Genomic DNA, 23,851 nt, shown 5'->3' on the forward strand with positions numbered 1-23,851 from the left:
ATAAGTATCACCCATTTACCTCAGAGAAAACGGGTCCAGAAAATTAAATGAGTTGTCCAAGGGTTCCCAGCCTGTTAATGGCAGAGCCAAATCTCCAGGCACCTAGCAGAGTACTTTTTCAACTATGTCAAATTGCTACCACATAAAACATAATTCAATCTTGTGTCCATGATGCCCAACTCCACTGATTCAATTGCATGAGGTACGTACGATGCTAGGACTCAGAAGTTCCAAAAACCTTAAGGACAAATGCAAATACCTAGAATCACCTTATAATGGATCAGAGGTAAAGACTGGCTTCTAAAAATCAAACAAGCTATTTATCCTTTATGAGGTATCAGTTGTTCCTGGAGGATAAGACTGAGCTATTGAATAAACCTTTTCAACAGTAAAGGCAAGATGGGAAAAGACGTTCCTGACTTGACACCCCGGCAGTCCTATAAGGCTAAGGTAAAGATGATTCAGGACATGTGGGTGACTGCAGGATCGCAAAGATAGAGGACATGCTGGCTGACTTTTCCTTCTATTCTCGCAGGTGGACTTGAGCTTCCGCCCAGCACGAAGTCTCCCGGCCTCACACGCCCACCTGAGAGTTTCAGCTTCTCCTGTGAGCCCTCCCTGCGGTGGACCAAAGTGTGCTGCTTGCGAGGCCCGAGGCTGAGTTGTCCATTGGATTCGGTGAGTTCCCGGCAGCCTCAGGGTCAGGAGGGGCCACTGGAGGGGCGGGAGGCGACAGGAGGCAGGAGAAGCCCCTCTTGGGAGTAAAATATAGTCACCATTGTCTAATTTTTTATAATTTCTCGAGTTTTCTCATATACATTTTCTCATGTGATCCTCCCCAGATCCCAGGGAGTAACAGACACATTTTAAGATGTGGAAACTAAGAATTTGTTTGAGAGATTTGTGCAAGATTACCAGAAGTAAATGACATAGGCTGAGCTTCTGAAACTGCCCACAAGCTTTGATCTCTTCCCTGACATAACTTCTTTTTCTCTAGAGAATCAAATCTAAATCTGTCACTCATGCTTTACAATGATATTAATGAAAGCTACGTGTTTTAAGATTCACCACTTATGTGATGGTCTTATTTAAAAAAGAATTAAAAATGGGGCACCTGGGTGGCTCAGTCAGTTAAGTGTCTGCCTTCGGCTCAGATCATGATCCCAGGGTCCTGGGATTGAGCCTGGAATCCGGCTCCTTGCTCAGCAGGGAGCCTGCTTCTCCCTTTCCCTTTGGCCTACCCCCTGTTTGGGCTCTCTTTTGCTCTCTCTCTCTCAAACAGATAAAGAAAATCTTTTAAAAATAAAGAAAAAAGAAAAAAGAATTACTAAGTTCCCAAAGTATTAGATAATATGGATCATACCTAAAAAAATCATTTTTGGTCAATTGAATAAGTTAGCTTTTTATAAAATTGATATTTACAAGCATAAGTCATGTACCTCCCAGTAGATCTATTTTTATTTCTAGAGTTCTTGTGGTCTATGAAATTGAAAGTGATTCACAAATTATTTTCAACTTAAAAAAAAATGACCTACTACATCTTTGTCAGCAATGATGAGTCACAGACTAAAATTTTAAGTCTCTTCTTTTTTTTTTTCTAGAATTGTATTAATTCATAGTGGTAATATTTGGTGTATCATGCTGATCTTTATTTTCTTCATCATCATCATCATCATCATCTTGCAGGCACACCACGTGCTGGGTCTGTTTTAGGAGCTGGGGAAATAGTGGTAAACAATCATAGTCCTTGTCCTTAGAGAGCTGTCATTTTAATTTTTTTTAATATTTATTTATTTATTTGACAGAGAGAGACACAGTGAGAGAGGGAACACAAGCAGGGGGAGTGGGAGAGGGAGAAGCAGGCCTCCCGAGGAGCAGGGAGCCTGGCGCGGGGCTCAATCCCAGGACCCTGGGATCATGACCCGAGCCAAAGGCAGACACTTAACGACTGAGCCACCCAGGCGCCCCAGAGAGCTGTCATTTTAAAGGAACTATAATAAGAGATTACATGTGGCTCAGAAAAATAAAAGGTGAAAACTTGGTTAACAATTAGAATTAGGAGAAAGAACTTTCAAACATGGGGTTTCTGAAGAGAAAACTATCGGAAGGAAGGGAAACTTCAAGAAACAACTTTTCCAACCCATTTAAAGCTAGATTACTAATATTTTGAAAATGTTCAGTATGATGCAAGAAAAAAATTAGAATTTGATCATTGTCAAAAAGTTATCACTGGCAAATTTTATAGCTTTCATTGCCTTATGCATCAATGTTCAAGCAGGTCAACTAATTAACTTGCCTATTTGGGAGTTATTATTACTTATCAATATTGGAGGATAAATCAGTAATATTGAAGTTCCTTCTGGTTTTGTTCTAGTATCTACTTATCAAAATTCATTTATATGTATTATATATTTTTTAAAGATTTGTTTATTCATCTTGAGAGAAAGAGAGAGGGAGAGCATGCTCACACACAACTGGGAGGGGCAGAGGGAGAAGGAGAGAGAGAGAGAATCTCAGGCAGACTCCCTGCTGAGCATTGAGCCCGGCACGGGCCTCTGTCTCACAATCCTGAGATCATGACCTGAGCCAAAACCAAGAGAAGGATGTTTAACCAACCGCACCACCCAGGAGCCCAATATGTATTAAATTTTAAAACTGTAAGATAAATATATCAAGAATCACTATCCTGTTTCCAGTCATCAAAATTAACATTCTTCAGAATGGAGGGTATAATCAAAATTTTTCTCAAACTTGTCTTTTATGACAGGTCAAAATATCTCCTCATAGCATAATAATTATTACATAAAAGACATATTTCTCTGACTAGAGTTCTCTATTTGAATTAGAAGATGGCATGAGGAAGTTAACCTGAAAAGTAGGGAATTTTCTCCTGGGTGCTTTCTTTGGATTATTTATTTGAGAGAGGGAGTAGGGGGAGGAGCAGAGGGAGAGAATTTCAAGTAGACTTAGCACTGAGCACAGAACCCCACAGAGGGCTTGATCTCAGGACCCTGAGATCATGACCTGAGATGAAATCAAGAGTCGGACGCTTTATCGACTGAGCCACCCAGGCACCCAGAGGAATGGCTTATTTTTTTCTTATACTCTGTATTTATGGTAGCCTGTTCTAAGCTGTTTTTCAGCTTGTGTTGAAGGAATTCAGTCTACTTTTCAATATTTTTATGTCTGTCCTATTTTGTGTCATTATATAAATTTAATAGTTGCTTCAGTTGCACTACACAGCTTTGAATATTATAGAGGTAAGAAAGGATTATGAACGTAACTAGAGATTTGGGTTCTTAAAATTTTAAAAATCTTTAAGTCACTTGCTTTGACAATAACCTGGAAAATAGTCATTCACCCAATATAGAGGATGCATGCTCAATTTATGTGACCATTTGGTTCTCCTACTCAAGAACAAAGTAAATAGATAAAGTTTGAAGGGTTTTTGTGGTTAGTTATCTACTGCTGTATAACAATCTTCCCCAAACTTAGTGGTTTAAAACAATAAACAATTATTATCATATGCACTTTCTGTGGATTAGGAATTCCGAAGTGACTTATCTGGGTGGTACTGGCTTGTGATCTCTCATGTCAGTCCACATGTCAACATGTTAGCTAGGGCTTCAGTCATCTGAAGACTTGACTGAGGTTGGAAGTCTACTTCTGAGATGTGTTACTCATATAGTTATTGTCAGGAGGCCTTAATTCCTCACCACCAACCCTTCCACAGGGCTGCCTGGGTGTCCCCACAATTTCCTCCAGAGCAAGTGATCTGAGAGAGAAGCTAAAGCTGCAATACATTTTATGGCCTGGGCTTGGACTTCTTAAAGGTAAAGTCCTTATTACTTATTAATGTACCAGCTTATGAATGTTTTAATGTTAGTAAAACTGTATATAGTTTTATATATATACATATATATAGTTTAGAATTGTGTAGCCTGACAGTTGATAAGTCAGGGCCAGGGCTAGACCTAACCTCTGACATTTCGTTGAAATAATTTTGTTATATTTAGTTTATTTGCAAAAGGCCATAAGTAATAAAATCTTAATAAGCCACAAAGTTTGTAATTTTACCACTTTATTTATATTTATTGAGTTTGGGTATCTCCATGAAACTAATACAACATTAAGGCTATTGGGATTACTTAGGGACATTATTAAGGAAAATATATTTCATATAGTCTAATCAAGTTTACAAACCTATTAAGTCACCATTTTTACAGGGTATGGGATTAAAGGTGTTCACCAACTCTAAAATCCGAAAACCACAGTCATGTTCAATGATCCACCCACCTGTAGGAAGAGAAGGGCAACCACTGATGGCAGGTAAAATAACAAATTACTTTCAATTTTGTATTACATCCAACAATATCACTTTGCAAAAAAAAAAAAATGGTAAAATGAGATAGACAGTGTAACCATTTTATACATAGAGAAACCAAGATTCAGATAAGATGTTTCTTGCTGAGATCATTTAGCTGGTAAACGGCATAGCCAGAAGTGACCAGAGTGTTTTAAAGTTGAGTCGGATACTTTAAGTTACAAAGGAAGAAGGTCAAGTTTAAACTATGAAAATTTGAAGGAGGAGAAGGAAATTTTCTGGAATTTAATAAGGCATATGATATAACTAAAAAAGCTTATAAAATGTATAGATATAAATAGCTGAAAATTGAAATAGATAGATATAATGAATAATAAATGGGTAGATATAACTGAATCAAGTATATGATACAATGGGAGAGCTACAAAAACTAGAATATTTTGTGAAAGTTCTTGAAAGTAATTTAAGTAACATAAAACCCATTCCCATGTCTGTTTGGTAAGCCATCATACAACCTCAAAGGGTTTGATGACATAGAACAATATACATGGAGAATAAAACTTTAATAATGTCCCTAGCACGAGAAAGAGAGAGAGAAAGAGAGAATGGTTCATCTAAAAAAGGGATTAAAATCATGTTAGACAATGATAGAAATGATTAGGGCCTGAAACTGTAAAAATCAAGAAGTCATAAAAATTGGAGTTATTATTCATGCATGTGTTCCATGAATATTCACTGAACACTTACTGACCTATTTTCTGGACCTAACAAATACTGAGAACAAAAATCTTCACCTTAGGTTTATGTCCTAATGGACACAGAAAGAATGTAAACAAAATAAGCAAGTATATTAAATAGTCTATTAAAAGATGACAAAAGCTATGGGAAAAATTAAAAGAGAGAATGGAATATCGAGACTAAGGGAGTTGCAAGTTTCAATAAGGTGTTCAATGAATATCCTACCAAGAGAGTGAAATTTGAGCAAAGACTTGAAGGAAGAGAACAAAATAAGAGACTATCTGGAAGAAGAGTATTTCAGTCATAGAAAGCAACACCAATAATAGAAAATACCTGTAGAGTGCTTACTCTGTTTTAGAAGACCGTGAGAGGGAGATAGAATATACATGGCTTTATTGAGATGTAACTGACATATAATATCATATATAAGCTTAAGGTGTACAGTGTGCTTATCTGATGCTCTTATTTTTTAGAGGGGTGGGGCAGAGGGAGAGGGAGAGAGAGAATCTCACGCAGACTCCCTGCTGAGCGCTGAGGCCCACACAGGGCTGTCTCATGACCCTGAGATCATGGCCTGAGCCAAAACCAAGAGTCAGACACTTAACCACTGAGCCACCTAGGCACCCCTTGATGCACTTTTATATATTGCAAAATGATTATCACCACAGCATTAACTAAAATTTCCATGACCTCATAATTTCCATTTCTTTCTTTGAAATTTTTGTTTTAATTCGTTAGTTAACATACAGTGTTATATTAGTTTCAGGTGTAGAATTTAGTGATTTCCTTACTCCCATACATCATCTGGTTCTCATCATAACAAGTGCCTTCCTTACTCCCCATCACTTATTTCAACCCTCTCCCCAACCACCTCCCCTCTGGTAACCATCAGTTTGTTCTCTATAGTTAAGAGTCTGTTTCTTGGTTTGTCTGTCTCTCTCTCTTTTTTTTTTCCCTTTGCTTGTTTGTTTTGTTTCTTAAATTCCACATATGAGTGAAATCATATGGTATTTGTCTTTCTCTGACTGCCTTGGAATATTATTCATCCATTTAAAAAAATGAAATCTTGGGATGCCTGGGTGGCTCAGTTGGTTAAGCATCTGCCTTCTGCTCAGATCATGATCCCAGGGTCCTGGGATCGAGTCCCACATTGGGCTCCCTGCTCAGCAGGAGGCCTGCTTCTCCCTCTGCCTGCTGCTCTCCCCCTGCTTGTATCTCTCACACTCTCTCTCTCTTTCTCTCTCTCTGGCAAATAAATAAATAAAATATTTTTTAAAAATGAAATCTTGCCATTTGCAACAACATGGATGGAGCTAGAGAGCATAATGCTAAGTGAAATAAGTCGGTCCATTTCTTTTTTATGGTTATCACCACTTTTTTAAATGGAAAAGCTGAACTGGAAAGACTTAGTAACTCAACCCATTAAGATGCCACAACCAGTTTAGATATGGAATGGGGATGGATTCAAATCTGGCTGTTTGACTCCAGATCCATGTTTTTTAACCTCTACACTATTCTGTCTCTCAAAGGCTCTAAGGTGAGAGCTTGTCTGGAACATTCTAAAAGTAAGGAAACCATTGTGGTCAGAACAGAGTGAATCAAGGGAGAGTGAGATCAGTGGAATAATGAGGCCAAATTGTATAGGTCCTTGTAGGTCATTGTAAGAATTTGACATTTTTATCTGCATGAGATGGAAAGATTTTCAGAAGGGGTGGGTAAGTGATCTAATACGTTTCTTATATAGATCACCTAAATACTACATTTAGGAGGAAATTAAGTTTTGAGCTTTTATACCTTTTTGCTTGAAAGTAGCAAAGGTCAAAAATGAATACAAGTATCACAAAGCTAGATTGAGTGGCCGTTTAACAGCTATGAACAGAATGTCCAGAAGAAAGTATTTTGTGATCAGCAGTGAAATAAAATATAAGTGGGTGTGTCCAGGGATCAACACATTTTGATGAAATCAGATGGGAAAAAGAAGCAAAATAATAATAGTAATATTTTGTCTTGGGAAATTAATCTAAAGGCATCTCAGTAGAGTTTATGAGTTGTGACATAAGGAAGAATAGAATTTTAACGTAAACACTGTGAAAGGATCAATAGAGAATCAAGTTGACCTTGAGAATGAGACGATGAGGAAAATATTGTCATCATCCAATAAACAGAGTTAAAATAACACATTAAGCCATTGTTCGCTAACTGCAACAGCTGGAGAAGTTGAAGGGTCTTTGACATCTGGAGCAGGAAAGAGAAAATAGTTTATTTAGATGCATCATCCATTTAGATAAACTTGAATACTAATAATCCATTTACTGTAAGAGTAAGGCAGAGATAGAGATGGCTACCACTTGGAAGGACATGAGGGAAAGAAGGTGTATGATATTTATTTAAAGAAATTACTATTGATGCTTTTTACAGTTGAGAGAGATATTGAGGGGAAATGTCTGGCAATGTTTTTCCTCATAAATATTCTTTCACAAAGGCAATTCGGAAATATCAGATGGAGTACTTGGATGGAGAGCTTCACTCAAATTTAATTAAGCATGATTTCAGGTACAACATAGAACCAGAAAGGCTTCATGTTTAGTTCTCTACCCCCTCACTTTTGTAAACAATTTCTGCCTCCATTATAGCGCTATACCAAATGGAAATGTCTCTCTTTGGCATCTTGAATTTTTCATTTCTCCTTCCCAAGAAATAAAGAGAATAAAATCTAATGCTCTAGCCTTGTTATCAAGAGAACAATGAGTTTACAAGCTTCAGTACAGTACAAAGAGTTGATATTATTAAATTCTGTTCACCCCACTGGTAACTTAAACAAATGAACCCATGTTGTCTAAAGAGAGTTTGGCATATTCTGCTCAACCCTTCTTATGGAGGAAACAATACTCTGTGACCTTGAGAACTCACTATTTCTCCCACAAACCATAAATGCATCTCCAAGTTATCTCATCCTACAAACCTCCCCTCAATGTAGAATTATGCTATCTCTAAGATACATGGAATTTCTACCTTTAATGAAGACTCCTGTCTTCTCAAAGAATAAGGGCTCAACAAGTTACTTCCAAAGTTCTACAACTCTTAGGAGACAATCTGAGCAGGAATACTAAAACTTTGCTCTTCTAAGTCTCACACTTGTACCATGAAATGAATAGATGCTTTTTCTTTGACTAGATTGTAATTTTCCCTTATTTTTGATAGCAGGTATAGGAGCAAGTCCATATATTCCTCAATTTCACTCATATAATATCGTGTCTGCAAATAATATGCAAAGTCCAGAGCCAATCTCTAAAACAGTACGGACTTATTTCCCTGAGACCTGGATCTGGGATTTGGTAGTGGTGGAGTAAGTACCTTCATTCTCCTCCATTGGCTGTGGGTGAGTGAACATGGGTCCTCTAGCATTTCCAACTCTAAGATAATCTTTCTGAGAAATTCTAAATAATCATCTAACCTCTCATCCTTTCAGGATGGGCCTAAGAAAATGCTTTTATTATTTGGATTTATTAGTAAAATTGTCTCAGAGATGAGCAATTCTAAAAGAATTATTCCTGAGACTGCCAGAAAACAGACATGGGTACTAAAAGTATCCAAATGTTAGATTGCCTAATGCCATTGGGGGAGCCTTCCATAAACAAGATTAGAACATGCACATAAACACATCAAGCTATGTAAATGTAATGGTTTGCTTTTTGGATCATGATTCTTAAGTATGCTGGTTTATGAGATCACACAACAGTGAGGGGAGTTTAAGGACCAAACTGAATTACATTCAAATATTTTTCTTTAAGGTACAGACATGTTGATAAGGGAAAGAGGCAGCATTTAGTACCTTTTGTTTTCCCAACTCAGTTTCCCAATACATAACCTAGTGTACACATGTGCACATATTGATTCTCACTTAAGAAGAGATGTTTCACCTGCTCACTTTCTGTTCTTCACATCTCTATCTTCCCCAGCTCCTCAGGGGTGGCCGAAGTGGGAGTAACAGTCCCTGATACCATCACGGAGTGGAAGGCAGGGGCCCTCTGCCTGTCCAATGACACTGGACTTGGTCTCTCTCTTCCCGCCTCCCTCCAAGCCTTCCAGCCCTTCTTTGTGGAGCTCACAATGCCCTACTCTGTGATCCGAGGAGAGGCCTTCACACTCAAGGCCACTGTCCTCAACTACCTTCCCAAATGTATCCGGGTAAGGAAAATGAGAGTGGATTGAAAGGGTGGAGAGAATCAAAGACTTCTTTGGTCCCTCAGCGACTGATTCTGTTCCCAAGACTGTGGATAATTCTGGGAATTATGCACAAGCACTGTTTGTGCTAAGCAAGCAGGACATGATCAGAAAAGCAACACAATGACATTTGAGCTACAGGTACTGAAATCATGGATCTCCAAATCACATGCATTTTTTAAAATTTTTTATTGGTATGTTAATCACCATACATTACATCATTAGTTTTTGATGTAGTGTTCCATGATTCATTGTTTGCGTATAACACCCAGTGCTCCATGCAGAACATGCCCTCTTTAATACCCATCACCAGGCTGACCCATCCTCCCACCCCCCTCCCCTCTAGAACCCTCAGTTTGTTTTTTGGAGTCCATCATCTCTCATGGTTCATCTCCCCCTCCGATTTCCCCCCCCTTCATTCTTCCCCTCCTGCTATCTTCTTCTTCTTCTTTTTTAACATATATTGTATTATTTGGGTGGCCAGTTAAGCGTCTGCCTTCGGCTCAGGTCATGATCCCAGGGCCCTGGGATTGAGCCCTGTGTGGGGCTCTCTGCTCAGGGGAGAACTGCTTCTCCCTCTCTCTCTGCCGCTCCCCCTGCTTGTGCTCTCTCTCTCTCTCTCTGTCAAATGAATAAATAAAATCACATGCATTTTTGAAAAATTTCCTGAATCTTACAGCATCCTCTATCATGGGATAGGCTTTTTGCCAGGAAAATTCTTGATGCTGACACAAAACTCAGTTTTATTAATCCCATGAGTGTCATTTTTCAAGGTCTCCCATCTCTAAACTCCCACAATATGCTTGTAACTTCTTTTACAGCAAATATTTCTTTGTAAACTTTGTCACAGTTTTGCACATAGATTATCCCCTTCATAACACAATATCTTCGAGGTCAGGAACTTCTTACATACTCTTCATAATTTGCTATGCTTTGTACATAGTAGACATGTGATGAATGTTGCAGGAAGTGGGAAAAGGTAAGAAAGAAGGGAGTCAGGGAAAAAATCTACATGAGAGGTAGGAACCAACAAGCAGAAACCAGTAGGTAGTGCTCCCATCGGCAATATACCATTGCTGCTTTTCCCTCCTACCCACTGCTTCCACATCTGTAGATTTCTCCAATTTACCCTATTGCAAAGGCCAGATCCTCCTAGTAAGTAATCATCCTTGATTTATATAATTGCCATTCTCATACTTCTCAAAGCATGAATGAGCTTACATGACATCATTTTTCCAAATCACGATTTAGAGCAACATCTCATATGTGGCCCCAATTCTGTGCATTCATTGTCTCTCCGTATTCTGATAATTTCTCTCCCTCTGCCTCCCTTGCAAATGATAGGTCAGTGTGGAACAGAAAGCTTCTCCAGGCTTCCTACAATCCCAAAATGAGAAGGAAAAAGAATCCTATTGCATCTGTGCAAATGAGCGGCAAACTCTGTCTTGGACGGTAACTCCTAAAACTCTGGGTGAGTGACATGCCCCCAAAAGGTTCTCCAATCAACAGGGGTGGTGGGTATCTGAACACTACTTACGTCACATTCGCTTTTTTTGTTTCACACAAATATAATTCCATAAGGTTAGTTTTTTTTTTCTTCTTTTGATTTCTACCCACAGTGGTCTCCTCCCAGTACTCCCACAGCACCTGGGCCCCACAGTCACTGTACTTGGGCACTGATCACTCAATGTCTGCTAGCCTTGAGTTTTTTCCAGCTTTATTTCCTATTCCAGCCAGTAGTAAGTTCAAAGTGCAGCCCTTCGAGGTGATACAGAGCACAAAGTCATTTTCAGCTATTAGGGATGGCTTGGACTGATATCAAGATGGATGCACATTTTTTTTTCTACATTCTTTGTTTCAGGGAATGTGAACTTCTCAGTGGGTGCAGAGGCAGTGCAGTCCCCAGAGCTATGTGGAAATGAGGTTGCTGAGGTCCCGGAGATTGGGAGAAAAGACACAGTCATCAAAATCCTGTTGCTGGAGGTAAGTCGGTCTGGACCACTTCAGTATTTTTCTGAGACCCTAACAATAGTAATAGTGAGAAACAGTATGGCCATATTCTTGAGCTAACAAAGAATAATCAGTACTGTACCCACACAATCCACCTGATAAGACTAATGGAATTTCCTGTCCTAAAAGTATTGTAGTAAATTTTTTAGCTAACCTTGTTAGCTTATCATAAATACTTTTTCTCATGAATTATTTCAGAGCTAGTCCCTTTTCCTGACTTCTTCGTCTCCTCTAAGATTCATTTATTTCTCACACTTTGTACCTTTGATTCTCTTTCCTTATTACCCCTCATTTTCTCCTCTGCTGGTCTCCATGGTTCTTCAGAGTTTTATGGATTTATAGTAATTTGATAATAAGTAGGATGTTAAGATTGTTTAGTGTAAACCCTACCCTTCAAAGCAATGAATCTGCGGTTGTCCTTCAAAAACCTGGACGTTTATCCCTTTTCTCCATTTTTTTTTTCCACTTGAGCCTGAAGGTATTGAACAAGAAAAGACTTTCAACTCTATGACTTGCACTTCTGTTAAGAGTCCATCTTCATGATCATAGTGAGAATAATGCCCCACAGGGATATGTATGTCAAGTTACAATGCATGTCCCTACATTTTATCTCCCCTTATCTTCAGAATGTTCCCTTAAATTTGGCACAGCAATAAGTATTTCTTTATATGCATTTTACACAAGAGGACACTGAGCCCAAGAGAGTGGGTAAACGTAGCTTAGGGGTGCAGACAAGACTAATACTTGCTCAGTTCACATTTAGCCTTTACCTCCATAGCACAGGGGCTGCTCATGAACCAATAAGGATGTAGTAGCTTAGAGTGTTATAATCTAGGTAGAAAGACAGCAAAATCATAATAAGATTGAATGACAGTGATATTCTCTAAAATAGTTGATGATGAAATGGGGGGCACTTTGTATTCATCTTACTGAAAAAATGTTTCATGGCAAAAAAAACCCAACCATCATATCATTAAGAAACAACTGTAGCTTTTAAGTTACATTGCCACATTAGTATTAGTTCTACATCTGTAGTGTATATGACACTGTTCTTGTCTTTCGAGAAGGACCAATTTAAAGTATAAAATCAGAGAACGATAAAATCAGACAATGAAGACAATCAGATCAAAGAACTATATGCCCCATCAGTTCCCAGGCTTCTTTTAGAGAGAGCCACCATGCACAGCTACCCAGAACATAGTAAAGTGAGAGGGGAAAGGACTCTGGAAGTCATTCTGTGCCAAGAAGAGCTGGACAATTAAAGGTGATCTCATCATAAGCCAAAGTCCTTATTCCTCAGACCCAGGGTTCCTGAAGGAGAGAGAATAATACCGCTAAATATAATAATAACCATAATAATAACTGCTCACATGTATGGAGACTTCCCATGTTGCAGAGGCTATTGTAATGCGCACATGTTTTACATGCATTCTTCCACTGAATCATCACATGAGCAAGTTAGACTATGAGGAGGTTAAGTTATGTGTCCAAGGTACAGAGCTAGTAAGTGTGGCTCTGAAGCCCCCCTCCCAACCACTACATTGTATCGCTATAAGAGATGTCATACTTTGATATGGGTTGTCTGTTTCCAAAGGTACTGAAATATCTGAGCAGTTATCCCTGAAGCTCCCACCAATGTGGTCAAAGAATCTGCCAGAGCCTCTTTCTCAGTTTTGGGTGAGTCATCTTGCACCTGGGAAGCTCGGGACAAAAGAGCAGCCATCATACATCTGAATCTATAGGGTTTTTTTTAAGATTTATTTCTCTATTTGAGACAGAGAGAGAGAGAGAGAGAGAGTAAGGGGAGGGGCAGAGGGAGAGAATCTTCAAGCAGACTCCCCGCTGAGCGTGGAGCCTGATGCGCAGCTTACAACCCTGAGATCATGACCTGAGCTGAAACCAAGAGTCAGATGCTCAACTGACTGAGCCACCCAGGTGACCCAATAGTTGTGTTTTAAATCTCAACTTATTAATAGCATCTATTTCTATTAGAATTCTGGAAATCTCACTCTCTAAATATAAATTTCCTCTTGCCTAAATGATGGTGTCTATGATGCTAAATATGAAAGTAATTTGTTTTTAATAATGTTGGTCTACTTAAGGGCTCAAATTACTCTGACATCTAATCTTTCACATCCCCTAGGTGACATACTAGGTTCTGCTATGCAAAATATACAGAATCTCCTCCAGATGCCCTATGGCTGTGGAGAACAAAACATGCTCCTGTTTGCTCCTAACATCTATGTCTTGAACTATCTGAATGAAACCCAACAGTTGACTCCAGAGATCAAGTCCAAGGCCCTTGGCTATCTTACCAGTGGTGAGTCAAAGAAAAGTTTACTTTGTTACTCTGAGACTTTTCCCGATTAAACCTGAATTATATTACCAGATATTAAGCTAATGATGGTGATTTTTGTGAAAATGACAATTTTCCCACCATTTAATAGGATGTTGTGTTGTGACATATCCATAATATTCCTAAAACTATGTTAGATAAGAGACCATACAATGTCTGTGGCTTCTGGATGCATCAGCCTGCACCTATGGGTGGCCTGCCTTTTTATAACACTGCTTGAACTACTTGAACCTTTCATCCCGGGTTACCAGAGACAGCTGAACTACAAACACCAAGATGGTTCCTATAGCACCTTCGGGGAACAGTATGGAAGGAACCAAGGTAACACTTGGTAAGAAAAGAAAATCTATTCTGAGTTTCAACTATGAGTTCACAGCATGTACATATAGTAGCCTATTTAATTCTTAAAACAATCCTGTCAAGTGAGAGCTATTCACTTCTTTTTACAAAGGAGGAAAATGACATTCAGCATGGATAAATAAACGTCTCTGGTATAAACAACTAACAAATGGCAGAACTGAGAACACTTGGAAGTTGAATCTTTTTACATTTAATACACCAAGCATCTTTTCTTTCTCATGTTCCTAAGGGACCATTGTAAGTTAGTGATTTTCCCTCTTAAGTTTTTTCTCAGCACTGAGAGATGCTAGAAATGGGCTAGAAAAACTAAGTGTACTTTACTACCTTCTAACTAGATGACTCGTGTGTGTGTGTGTGTGTGTGTGTGTGTGTGTGTGTCTCTGTTTATCCATCCGTCTGTCTTCTGTCTCTTCATCCATCCGTCTGTCCATCCATCCACCCCATCTATCTACCTGTCTGTCCATCTGCTCATCTATCTCTATGTATCTATCTGTCTTGAATAAGTCTGACCACACAGGAAAACAAGTGGAAATCAATGACCCAGAAAGTGGTGGAGGGGCTGGGTGATGTGGAGGGAAATATTTACTGAAGCAAGACATTCAGAGTAGTTAGTTCATTAGAGTATTAGCTGCAGAAGAGAAGAGAAGAAATCTGTGAAAAAGAAATAAATACAGAAAGCCCAGAAGGTGAGAGCAAATATCGTAACAACCCAAGAACACTAGGAGACACCTGAATCTCTAAAGTGACACAGAAATGCTTTAGGAAGCAGGGACCGATTGGTAATGCATTTAACAACATGTTGTAGCTAAGCAAAAAGAATATGGAAGCTGCCAGGTTAACAGAAAAAGTCTCCAAATTCTTAGTGATAGCTCACTGACTCTCATGAGGGTGCACTGGGGGGAAAAGGAGTCTATGTGTGTGAAACAGAGTGTTAGGGTGCTGTACAGAAAACAGCACCCACTCTTCCTCACCCTTCAGGCTCACGGCCTTTGTACTGAAGACTTTTTCCCAGGCTCAAACCTACATTTTTATCGATGAAGCACACATCACCCAAGCCCTCACGTGGCTCTCCCAAAGGCAGAAAGACAATGGCTGTTTCAGGAGCTCTGGCTCACTGCTCAACAATGCCATTAAGGTAAGGTGTTCTGAGTACTTATCCTGAACCTCATGATACACTAATACTAACATTCCTCCAAAGGTGAGGGGAGAAGAAAGGCACAGAGAAATTGCAAAGATGAAGTCCAGCAGTGTGAGAGGGCATCAAGGAAGGAATATAATATTAAACCTGAAAATTATAGAGGCGGAAGAAACGGTGCTTTGCATGAAGATGTTATTTTGCTTAATAGAGACGGATCCTGAGAAGGGTCCCCATGAAACGACAGTAGAGAATATACTAAAATTTGAGAGTAGAATTTTTTTTTTAAAGATTTTATTTATTTATTTGAGAGAGAGAGAATGAGAGATAGCACGAGAGGGAAGAGGGTCAGAGAGAGAAGCAGACTCCCTGCTGAGCAAGGAGCCCGACATGGGACTCGATCCCGGGACTCCAGGATCATGACCTGAGCCGAAGGCAGTCGCTTAACCAACTGAGCCACCCAGGCGCCCTGAGAGTAGAATTAATAAAAATTCCCTCTCTCTCTCTCTCTCTCCCCTCCCCCCCCCCCCCCCCCCCCCCCCCCCCCCCCCCCCCTCCCCCCCCCAACAGGGAGGAGTAGAAGATGAAGTGACCCTCTCAGCCTACATTACTATTGCTCTTCTGGAGTTTCCTCTTCCAGTCACTGTAAGGTTCACCTCAATCCCATTTCCTACCATGGAACCTACAGGCCTGATGTCTGTAACACCGCCTATTATAAGCCAAGTCTCAACTTTCCTTTTGCTCAATGCTGAGACATTTCTCAGCTAGATAAGCTCTTTGGTTAATCCACTAAATGGAACTTATACTAATCCAAAAACCACAGGCTCACTAGCCTTATTCTTTTAAGACTTAACTATAGGGGCGCCTGGGTGGCTCAGTTGGTTAAGCGACTGCCTTCGGCTCAGGTCATGATCCTGGAGTCCTAGGATCGAGTCCCGCATTCGGCTCCCTGCTCAGCGAAGAGCCTGCTTCTCCCTCCAACCCTCCCACCTCTCATGTACACTCTCTCTCTCTCTCTCATTCTCACTCTCTCAAAATAAAAATAAATAAATCTTTAAAAAAAAAAAAGACTTAACTATAAAGCTAAGAGATTTAAAATATTTTTTTCAATTTCAATATCGTGGCTATCTGGCTGTCTACCTGGCTGGCTGACAACCACGAATGACTTCTGTCGAACAATATCCAACTCCGGGTTTGCTCCATCCTCTACCTACCCTAATCTGACATCATTACCTCTTTGTCTTTGCAGCACCCTGTTTATTCGCAATGCCCTATTCTGCCTGGAGATTGCCTGGAACACAGCAAAGGAGGGGACACGTGGGAGCCATAGCTACACCAAGGCATTGTTGGCCTATGCTTTGGCTCTAGTGGGAAATCAAGATAAGAAGAGGGAAATACTGAACTCTCTTGATGAGGAAGCTGTGGAAGAAGTGAGAGAAAATGGTAAAAAATTTCCCCTTCATTTACACTGATACTATGAAAAAAGGAGGGTTATATTTCCAATGAAAGTAACAAGCTTCATCTGGAATTCCTTAGCCAACTCGTATATTGTGAAATCAGAACGCCTCTTGTAAAAATGTCTTCTTGAGTGTCTGGGTGGCTCAGTCAGTTAAGCTTGTGACTCTTGATTTCAGCTCAGGTTTGTGGGGTCGAACCCCATGTCAGGCACCCCACTCAGCAGGGAGTCGGCTTGAGATTCTCCCTCTCCTCTGCCCTTCCCCCCATGCTCTCTCTAATTTAATTTATATATACTTCAGATGATATCTGTCTCCCTACTTGGATGCAAAGAGGCACAACCAAAAACCATACTAAAGGAAGTGAAATAACTTTTCCAAAGTGTTTTTATCTCTTTTTGCCAGAGATTATCACAAAAGTCCTCTGAGATCAATAGGTAGGTTTTATATTCCAATTTATCCTTCAGTTTCCAGGAAGTATCTCTCAGAAACTCTCTCTGTCACTTTTCTCTTCCCCTGACTCAATTAAAATAATATTTGAAAAACTGATAAAGATGCTCTATGCTTCCTCCTTCAACAACATTCTTCAACTTATCCCCACAGGACTCAACCAACTTTAGCATGGAAATGTGAGTTAGTGAATTTGCAGGGCTTACGACAGAGAGAACATTACTTCTCTGTACTATCTTCAGCTCCATATGATACAAATGTGTATTCACATATCATGTACTGATAATTAGGATTCTCTCCTTTTTCTCACCCGTTAAGATAACTCAGTCCACTGGGAGCGACGTCAGAAACCCAGGGCACCAGTGGGGCATTTTTACCAACCCCCGGCTCCCTCAGCTGAGGTGGAAATGACATCCTATGTGCTCCTGGCTTTCCTCACGGCCCAGCCTGCCCCGACCTCAGAGGAGCTGACTTCCACCTCGCGCATCGTGAAGTGGATCACAAAGCAACAGAATTCCCAGGGGGGCTTCTCCTCCACCCAGGTCTGTGTTTCCCAAATAGTCTTCTCAAGACTCTAGATTCACATGGCACATGGGAAAGCTTGAAAAACACAGCAGTTAACAAGGAAAAGAGAAGAGACCATTACATCTTGGGAGAGTTATTTAGGGATATTTGAAGACAGTGGGAATATGGAGTAAAGAGATCTAAGACATTCCCCAAAAACACTTTTCCCTAAGCACTATGTTAACATCTATCGATTTGGCTACTTACCCTAAACATCATTCCTCTCTAAAGCTTATACACATTGGTCATTGGCCACACTCTAGGGTTTTTGAGTATCAGTGCTCTTGACATTTTGGGTCAGATAATTACTGTTGTGAGGGGCTGTCCTGGATCCTTAAGATATTTAGCAGCACCCCTGTTCTCTCCACACTAGATGCCAGTAGCACCCTGCTCCCAGTTGAGACAAGGCAAAATTGCCCTTAGTTAAGAATCAGTGTTCTAGGAGCACCTAGGTGGCCTAGTCACCTGAGCCTCCAACGCTTGATTTCAGCTCAGGTCATGATCTCAGGGTCGTGAGATCGAGACCCATATCGGGCTCCACACTTAGCTGGACGTCTGCTTGGGATTCTCTCTCCCTCTCCCTATGCCCCTCCCCCACCTCAAATAAATAAAATAAATCTAAAAAAAAAAAAGAATCAGTGTTCTAGGCTCCAGACTACATCTGTAGGATCCTTCCAACAAGAAATCCTCTAAGGTGAGCCAGAAAATTGTACGATTAAAAGGAAAGTGGACCAAGTGGAGTTCACGTTGATCTTCATAGAATGATTGAGAAGTCCTGTTCAGGCTCTCCAATCCTTTCTACCTGCCTTGTGAACTCCCTTCTGACTTCCCCTTTAAACTGATTTTTTTTCAAAGTTGAAGTTCTTGGAATTTTCCTTTTGTGTTAAACATCCAGAGAATCTGGGTTTTTGCTCCTACAATCCTCTTTCAATATTTAGGATGGACATAGTAAAACTTCTTTTTCAGAGAAATTAGGTGCAGGGAATGAAAATAAGCTGTATAAAAGAGGAAAAGAGAGTTGGGAAAGTTCATCTGTCTCATATCACCACTCATCACCAATTTCTCTCACTCTTCTATCTACATTAACACCAGTCATTCTTTTTCCTAACTTGCTAATTTTCAACCCAATTTTTTTTTTTTTAGATTTTATTTATTTGACAGTGAGAGACAGCTAGAGCAGGAACACAAGCAGGGGGAGTGGGAGAGGGAGAAGCAGGCTTCCCGTGGAGCAGGGAGCCCAATGCGGGGCTCGATCCCAGGACTCTGGGATCACGACCTGAGCGGAAGGCAGACGCTTAAGACTGAGCCGTCCAGGCGCCCCTCAACCCAATTTTTTTAAAGACAGTCAAGAGGACTGTTGATAAGAAAAAGCAGGCTGCAACTAATGATGTAATGTATGGTGATTAACATAACAATATTTTTTTTTTTTTAAAAAGAAAGAAAGAAAGAGCAGGCAGCAACTTCCGGATAGAGAGAATAATCCCTTAGGACAAAATCAATATAAGGGAAAATAAATGGCAAGGCTAACTGGCATCAATAATCTTGTATTTCATTTGCAGAAACAATAGCATAACTTTGATGATGCCTGAAGGTAGAGAAAAAGGAAAAACAATGAGTGGGTGTATACTTCAGGGGAAAAAAGCCAGCCTCCCCTTGTGGTAACCAACACAGACTTTGGGGGAAAATCCCTGCTACCAAAAACTTACTCTGTGGGGCTGGGTTCTCCACTCGTCTTTTCCAGGACACGGTGGTGGCTCTCCAGGCTTTTTCCAGATATGGAACAGCCACCTTCACCAGGACTGAGAAAACTGCCCAGGTGACCATCCAGAATTCACAGGCCTTTGTCACAAATTTCCAAGTGGATGACAGCAACCTCCTGTTGCTGCATCAGGTCTCATTGCCAGAGCTGCCTGGGGAATATTCCATAACAGTGACAGGAGACAGATGTGTGTATCTTCAGGTGAGACTCTTGAAATTTTAACCTTATCAAATGAAAGGGGAGCTCTGATCTCTCTTTCCTGGACAAATGAAGGGCAAATCGGGAGAAGTTGAATGATGGAAAAGTGAGGAGTCCCAGGTAAGGAGAGATACCGATGGTGTGCTTGCCGTTCCACAGACATCCGTGAAATACAATATTCTTCCAGAGAAGGAGGACTCCTCATTTGCCTTGAAAGTACAGACTGTACCCCATACTTGTGATGGACCCAAAGTTCACACCAACTTCCAGATCTCACTGAGTGTCAGGTAAGACCTCTGACTGAATCACCTAATGCTGAGTCTAAAAGCTACCTGGAACCTTCAGTAATTAAGAATATATTTGGAACCTATGCTATTAGGTGAATATAATTTAAAATTGATGTATCTACTAATGAAGTTAGCCTTGTATCATTACAGAGTGATTCTTTTCTCTAGCAATTTTTTTGTCTTAACGTTTCAGTAACACTTTATTTTTTTAAGATTTTTTTAATTTTTTTTTGACAGAGAGGGAGACAGCAAGAGAGGGAACACAAGCAGGGGGAGTGGGAGAGGGAGAAGCAGGCTTCCCGCTGAGCAGGGAGCTCGATGCAGGGCTTGATCCCAGGATCCTGGGATCATGACCTGAGCCGAAGGCTGATGCTTAACGACTGAGCCATCCAGGCACCCCTCAGTAATCCTTTAAAAGTATTTAAAAGCAAAGTTTGGTCTTAAACTTTCAAATAAAAAAATGTAGACTCTTCAAATGTTCTAATAAATTTCTACTTTTACACTAATTTTGTTCAACTCAATGCTGAAGAATAAATTACTTTCCACAATGACTTTTATTTTAGGTTGAATTAAGTCTTCCTTACCTTTTTGAATAATTAAATTCTCTTTATTTAAATAATTTTTCTATTTTTATATAATTTAAAAATAATTAAATTCTATTTTATTATTTTTCTAATCATACATATAAATAGCAAATGCTAATATTAAATAGAGGTATAAATTAAATATAAAATATAGAAATTACCCTATAATAACCCATCAAAAACTTATAGGAATTTGGGGCACCTGGGTGGCTCAGTCAGATGAGCGTCCGACACTTGGTTCAGGTCATTCTCTTGTGGTTGTGAGATCTAGCCTTGTGTCAGGCTCCGCACTCAGCACAGAGTCTGCGTCAGATTCTCTCTCCCTCTGCACCCCTGCCCCCTGCTCGTGAGTGGTCCATCTCTAAAATAAATAAATAAATAAAATCTTTCATAAAAGAAAAAAAAAACAACTTATAGGAATCCTAAGAAAACATAGCAGCATATAATACTATGTATCTACAACTAATGATATTGATATTGTAAAACAAATCATGTTTCAGACAACCAACCTAATTAGTAAACATCAATTTATTCAAAGTATAAAGCATAAGAGTCTATCTGATCTCACAACACTTTGGAGCCTCTCTGGAAACATGCTACATTCAAGTTAACTAAAAATAGAAAAGTAATACCTTCTAAATAACAAATGTATAGTATAAATGGAGTGTCCAAAAATTGACAATGTGTTAATGAATGCAGATTACCAAGCTCCATTCTCAAAGACTCTGATTTGATAGTTGTGGATTGGGACCTAAACATCTATGATTTTAGTAAGCCATAGATCTGATGTACATTCAGGGTTCCAAACATCAGTGTCATACCTGTCCAGGGAACAGAGATTTCTAGGAGTTATAATGTTATATAGAAAACTTCATGATGATAGGCACATTTATGGTAGGTCTTAAAGGAGGGACTCTGGCTTTCTTTCACGTACAAAGCCCTTACTCCTTTTTCCTTTGACACTACAGTTACACAGGGAGCTGTTCTGTCTCCAATATGGTGATTGTTGATGTGAAGATGGTGTCTGGTTTTATCCCCTTGAAACCAACAGTAAAAATGGTAGGTGTATTTTAAGCCTAATAGATCTCATACAAAAGGATGCTCTGTATCTTCTAACTAAGACCATACCAATATCAAAGCCTTATCAATAGCAACCTGCCTCACGAAATATTTTTCCCAAACCCAGAAAATTCAATTCAATAATTGCTTATTTGTTTCTAAGCTGAGGGACTTGTATGATATTAGAGAAACACGAGAAGAGTCCCTGTCCTTGAGCCATCCACAGTCTAGTTAGGGATTTAAAGCACATAGGCATGAAACTTTATCTACTATAACAATGCTAGAAAGACAGACTATGATTAAGTACCAAATTGGCTGATATGCTCTAAAAAATTTGGCAATGATAAAGTCGGTATGAACTAGAATCATCGCAGATGTCAGAGGGTCTAATGTGTTACCTGGATACTGAAGCATGGTGGAAAAACTGATCTGAAAATACCTGGCTACCGTCTATTCATAGAAAGCCAGAAGATTTTTTCACAGCCAAGACATGACAGTGTTGAAGCCTGCATCCAAATCTGATTCTTCCCCCTCACCCATCTTTTATATCTTTAATGTACCCTGGCTATTTAACCATGAAAATGATTTATAGGAATCCTACTCCCGACATCATTTGGACATTTGTCCCTTACTACAATCTGCTCTCATTTTCTAACTTTTTAAATTTTCTAATTTTCCTCAGCTTGAAAGATCCAGCCATGTGAGCAGGACAGAAGTAAGCAATAACCAAGTCCTCATTTATGTGGAACAGGTAAGAGCTTGGACATTTTGGCTGACACTATACACACTAGTGATCTTTTTAAGTGAATCTCTTCACTAGAAAATAAGTAGTATGAGGAAAGTGGTAATTAACAGCACCCTTCCAGAAAGTTCCTTTATTCTAAGAGAATAAAAATCTCCTTTTAGATCCATGGAGTCCTTTGTTCTCTTTTATTATGTTAAAATTGGAAAATGAGTATTTCTATGAAATAGAACAAAAGGTTTATTGTGTCTGTTATTTTAAAGACCTCCCGCAAAAGAATAAATATACCACATGGTGGTTGATCAATGATAGTGTAAACATTCTAATATATCACTATATAAGAGAATATAAAATGTAGACCTCATGAATATCTTCAAATCTGACTATAAAGCAAAGGGAGTGATTTATCCAAGCACACAAAAAGACTAGTTTAATAATTATAAATGGTACAAAGCCAAGTCTCTGGCATCTTAGAAACCATTCACATGTGCCCAGAGAGTTAATCTCATACAGAAGACTACAAGAGAATATGGATTGTCTCAGTTGTTTAGGAGAAAATCAGGGGAATTTTGTTCATGGTAAAGTGTTTCCAAAGTTTTGTTTAAAGCAGATCTTGGGGGCACCTGGGTGGCTCAATATGGTCGTGATCTCAGGGTCGTGAGATCCAGCCCTGCACTGCGCTTCAGGCTCAGTGGGGAGTCTGCTTGGGTCTCTCTCTCTCCCTCTGCCCCTCCCCCTGCTCACGCGCGCTCTCTCTCTCTCTCTCTCTCTCAAATAAATGAATAAATATTTTTAAAATAAAAAAGTAAAACCCATCTTGTCATCCATAAATGTTTGCTCACCTAAAACACACTAGTGCATTAGAATCTGAGAACCATAAAGAATATAATTTACTCAAGGAAGAGAGAAGGAGGTTTTCTAGCCTGTTCATTACTCCCACTTTTCCTTTTAGGTAACAAATCAGACACTCAGCTTTTCCTTCATGGTTCTGCAAGACATCCCAGTAAGAGACCTCAAGCCAGCGACCGTTAAAGTCTATGATTACTATGAGACAGGTAAGTCAAGGGAAACTGAAGCAACTAAAGAATCTCAACCCAGAGACAAGAAATGGATTCTGTTGTTACAGTAGATCCTAGTTTTAGTCCATTCAGTCAGTAGTACATCTATTTGTGTCTTTGCTCTGAGATACATAGTGTAGAAACTATGAACAGAACAAATTTATCAATATCTATGGAGTCAGAAACTTCGAAGTTTAAAAAGAAAGATAATATTTGGCCCCTGCTCTCAAATAGTTTAGAGACATAGAGAATGTAATACACATAAAAAGATAATGTAACAAGAAAAAGCAGTTTATGACAAATGAGTGTTAGAATATAGATATTTTAACTATCCTGTTCAACACTTGTGTATTTATGCACTTTTGACAATCCTGATATGATGTACTTTTCTTCAAAAGTAAGGTGAACGGACTTAATATGGGCTCCAGTTTATAGATATCTTTTTCTTCTCTCTCTCCTTTCAACCAACAATTCTTTCAGATGAGTCGGCCATCGCTGAGTACATCGCCCCCTGCGGTGTAGCTAAGCGGTCACACGCCAGGACCACCA

This window comes from Zalophus californianus, chromosome 9 (assembly GCF_009762305.2).
Source record: "Zalophus californianus isolate mZalCal1 chromosome 9, mZalCal1.pri.v2, whole genome shotgun sequence".
Taxonomy (NCBI): domain Eukaryota; kingdom Metazoa; phylum Chordata; class Mammalia; order Carnivora; family Otariidae; genus Zalophus; species Zalophus californianus.